The sequence below is a fragment of the Octopus bimaculoides genome, chromosome 23 (genome assembly GCF_001194135.2).
Source record: "Octopus bimaculoides isolate UCB-OBI-ISO-001 chromosome 23, ASM119413v2, whole genome shotgun sequence".
In the NCBI taxonomy this organism is placed as follows: Eukaryota; Metazoa; Mollusca; class Cephalopoda; order Octopoda; family Octopodidae; genus Octopus; species Octopus bimaculoides.
In genome coordinates this window covers 24,949,215-24,954,301 of record NC_069003.1, presented here as the reverse complement: position 1 = coordinate 24,954,301, position 5,087 = coordinate 24,949,215, and positions in this window count along the sequence as shown.

Here is a 5,087-nt window from a genome sequence, read left to right as displayed (position 1 = left end):
ATAAATCAAAGTGTGCAGTATTATATATCCATTACAGCCGATCTTACCAATCGGTTTCGTACTAGGGGTTCAACGAAGTATTAGATAACACGCCAGTTATGTAACCCTCCACTCTTCATATATATATATATATATATATATATATGAAGAGTGGAGGGTATATATATATATATATATATATATACACACACACATACACACATACAACACATGCATACATGTCTCGGCTCAGGCCCAACTCCGCGTGTTTTTGATAGCGAAATCCACTTCGTACATCGACTTCCAAGAGTTACCATAACTATAGAAATTGAATGGATAAAAATACAGGTGTCCTCGGAGTGATTTGAACTCTGATCATCAGAAAGCAATAACGAATAGCTCAAGGAATTGCTTCCATCGCTCTATCAATTTCCAGCTCACATCCATGCACATATATTAACATGCATATTTCCTTACAACTGTGACGGTGAAAACGAAATGTGAAGTTGTATGTATGTATGTATGTACATACATTTGTATATATGTGTGTGAATATATTATATTCCTTATTTCGTATAATATATGCAATGCTGTGTCTTTTAGGTATACAAAAATAATTTTGCTAATGAGTTTTCAATTTTGCGGTAAAGTAGACGCAATGGAATTATATAAATATGATGTTTAAATACTCGAGTAAACAGCTCAACCGTTGTTTACGAACTGATATTAAAATAAATAGCTAATTGATGAGTCATTAGTGTGGAGGAAATGAGGAACAATACAGATATGCCCGTCAGTTACTCTTGTTTGGACCACGGTACATCTCGAAAATCCGGAATTCTTTTCTTCTCTTTTACTTAGAACTAGACCTAGGAAACATTAATTAATGCCTGGAGTAATTTTTATTTGATATCTATTTTAATAACATCTGCTATAGGTTATTGATTGTGTTTATTCTCCTTATATTCAAATACGTAACTTAACAGAGAGAGAGAGAGAGAGAGAGATAGAGAAAGAGAGAGAGAGAAAGAGAGAGAGAGAGAGAGAGAAAGAGAGAGAAAGAGAGACATATATATATATAAGTGTAAACTGTAATTATTTGTATAATTAGATATTGTTAATATACCAATACATAAAAACAGGCTAGAGTTGAAGTGCTCAGCATGAGCTAGAATTCAAATTATGGTAAGAATGGAGACATAAGGGTGGAAGACCACAGGAGCAATACCGTATATCCAACGCAAGATTTACTATATATGTGTGTGTGTTCAAATCATATCAAAATCAATATTTTTAAATAAATATTTTAAACATTCATGATATTTCTGAAGTTTATGACCTTGTATATGCCTGTGTACTTTTACTTTATCTTATCTTACTATTTTAGACATTTTAGAGACTTAAAACTATATTTATTGATTCTGGAATGATTTGAACACACATTTATATATTAAATCTTGCGTTGAATACACGGTATATATATGTATGTATATATACAGAAATGATGGGCTATCTTATGTTGTTTACCCACTTTCATGTTTCGTGGATGCAGTCGTTTAGCTGCATATGTATATATATATATATATATATATATATATATGTTATGCAGTGGACATGAGACGCTCAGCAAAGTTATCATTTAATGGGCGCGGGATGTCATACCAACATTCTGGAACATAAATCATTCAAAAAGACAGAACCAATTATAGAACCAGAAATCTTATGTATCATGAATATTTGAGACTTGTTTGATACTTCACGATGGCAGGATTACCTATAACATTTAAGAAAACATTTTCTGCTATATGGCTAAGAAGAAATTAACTCTGTGTGTTTATTCAGTGTTTGCTTATTTTATCTTACGGTTAACATTTTACATATGCTGCAGAAGTATATGCATTGTGTGTATGGTTTTGCTTTGTCTAACGTAAGCTGACTGATATTATAAATTACATTATTATTTTTCTGAAGCTATATATGCGTATTTCAACCTATGTCCAATCTTCTTTGTATTGTTTCAAATATATGTATATGACAACTACATCGAATTTAAATTCATTTGCTGTCATATCGATGGCATCTTTACGGTTCTGGTTAATGTTACATTTAATATTGGCGGCTCAGTTAAGCTGGTTTTTTTATCCAACTATCATCCGTTTAGCATTGAATTTGGAAATTACAGCAGCATTTTTGTGTACTAGTATTGTTTGTTTTGGTATAATTACTCCTTATTTTATTGTTAATCGATGATAGTGTATTAGCAAAGATTGTGTTGCAGAAAATAGGAAAAATTATTTTATCTTTGATAATAAGAGCTAGATAAATAAACATTAAACAAAATACCTATTGTCTATGATTTGCACTCGCATCGAGCATAAAATCGGACAAACCACATATCCCATTCACTCATCAATGTTCTAATTTTATCAGTGGTTGTGGCTCCTTTATACTTATTGGAACCTTGACTATGGTTTTAGAATGGACACCTGCGGTTCAATCTCCCTCGGGCCAACTTCCAGATGACAGTTGTAAAAATAAGCAGTGGAATTTTCTAATAACTCATCATAGAACCTATGGTCGCTCAACTTGCTAGCAATAGCAGCCAACGTATAAAGAACAAAATTCGGAATCCGCGGAATGTGCTACGTCGAAGGACTTGTGTCATAAATACCACTTCTCACAGCAACCACTCATAGACACCTGCAAATCTCTAAAATGTATAGAAGTCATTTATTTCATAAGTACAGTTACGATAGCGCCCCCCTGCGTAGTCTTATTCAAATGACCCAAACTAGTAAAAGAGTAAAAAATATCTAATAACAATTACTATAGAATTAAAACAAAAGAAAAAATTCCCTTGCTGACTTCTAGTTTATTAACTTTGTAAGGAATAATTGTCGCTTTACGGAGAAAAAAATTGGTATATCTAGACATTATTTTGCATTGCGTTTGAAAGCTATGGAAAATTCCCACAATATTTGCACAGCGTTTAATGTAGCAGATAGTTTTCTCGGAAAAATATTCCTAAAGACGAATTATTTACAATTTCTTTTCAAATATATTTTCGAAACTTATTTTTATTTGTATTATTAGCATATTATTTTATTACTTTTTGTTTTTCAAAATTTATTATTACCTTTTTATTCGCATTTTAATGCTGATCTTTGCAATTCAAAATAAGATAAAGCAATGAATATATTTTTCTAAGATTTAAAAATTTTGCCTTCATTGAAAACTCGTGTTGGGTTTCTTGCATTTCGCTCATAGTTAAGTTATCTAACATAGACGCTAGCAAAAGCAATAATAACAATTGCTTGAAATACTACATCAGCATTTATAATATGGCTTTTTTTATATTTTCTTTTCTTTTTAATTTATTTACTGGTGATATCAATTTTTATTCAGTTTAATTTTGAACACCTGTGGCATCGTAATAAACAGTATTGCAATAGTTTATAATACTGAACTTGTCAAAAGAATAATGTAAAAAAAATTCACATTTAATGAAAAAGACGAACGTTGTATAAAATTCTATTAACATATAGTGTGTTTTTCTATTTCTCCGATAAGCTGAAAACAATTTTCGAATATAGTCTCCGTTTCTACGAAATTCTCCTTACCAATTTATTTCGTATATGCTTTGCCTATATTATTTTGGTACGTTTCACAGAGATAACTAACAGCTTCCAGACTCGAGGTCTCTTATTCCCATTGCTTATTTTAATTACCCATTAATGTATTAACTACGTAGAATTTTAAAATAGTAACCCGAAGTGAAATTGGAGAAAGTAGGTCTGATCTGACGTTGCGAAACGAAGGAAACTCAATTCTATTTTATAATCGGATTGACTAGCTTAATTTGTTTGGTTTTCTTTTGTTTTTTTTTAATGACGTAATGAAATTATGAAAATGAGCGGCCATGAGTTTTGTTCAAACTCTGAGAAAGAAAGACAAAAACAAGCCATTAATATAGCGTGCTTGTTAATCACAACTTCGATCTGCTGGATGTCAACTGCTGCAGACAGGCCAGCCAGCATGTAGGACAACGTTCCCATAGTGTTAGTAACGAGACAGAACGCTTGTTGCTTGTGACAGTTAAGATTTACTTCAATCTGTAACCTCTAACAAGCTGTGACACTATTAAAAGGTAAGTGCAATAGGAATAGCATATCAAGACACTGACTTACCTCCAGCCGCAGACATTTTAACAAAGTAGACATTGTTAAGGTCATGGAATAAGTCACGGAATAGGTCAACATCTATATATATGTATGTATATACGATTGGTTTCTGCGCAGTTTTCATGAAAACAAATTCACTTACAAGGTATTAATCACCGGGTCTATAGTAGAATAGATATTTGTTGTCTAACGAAATCCCATTTTCAATCTTCTTTATTCACAGTCGTGCAAGAAAGCCGATTTGCTTGTACTATTCAAACTTCGATTGAATAGTTGTAATTTTATTCGCATGAATTCATTGCAGTAATGTTAACAGAGCTCTAATATCTAAAGGCTTTATCCATCCGTCGACGCAGTATTCATATCTCATTTTCTAGTTTGTTACGCATGGATGAGTATATATTTGTGTAACTGGAAGAGAGCAAAAGGGAGGAGGGAAGGTTCACAGATGAAAGGAAAGAGAACGCAACACGTTTTGTAGAGTTTGTCACCGTTACCATCATCATCATGTGACGTCCCTTTCCATGTTGGCATGGTTTGGACATATTTGTATTTACAGACTGATGCAGGAGAGTATTAATAATAGATTTATACATGCAATAAATACATATTCCTTGAAAGCTTGGTTGAGAATCAGAAGCAAATATCCGTACGAACAGTGATCGTTTCTATCTCCCTGTTAACCTTTAAATAATGTGATTCTGGGTGAAACTAAATTAGGAATATATAGGTATATAATTGCATATATATTTGTAACTATGTATACATGTAGGTGTACTTGTACATGGATACATGTGTATATAAATATATATTCATGTAAACACACGCACGGGCGCACACACACACACATACACATACACACGCACACAGATATATATGTACAGAGAGAGAGAGAGAGAGAGAGAGAGAGAGAGAGAGAGAGAGAGA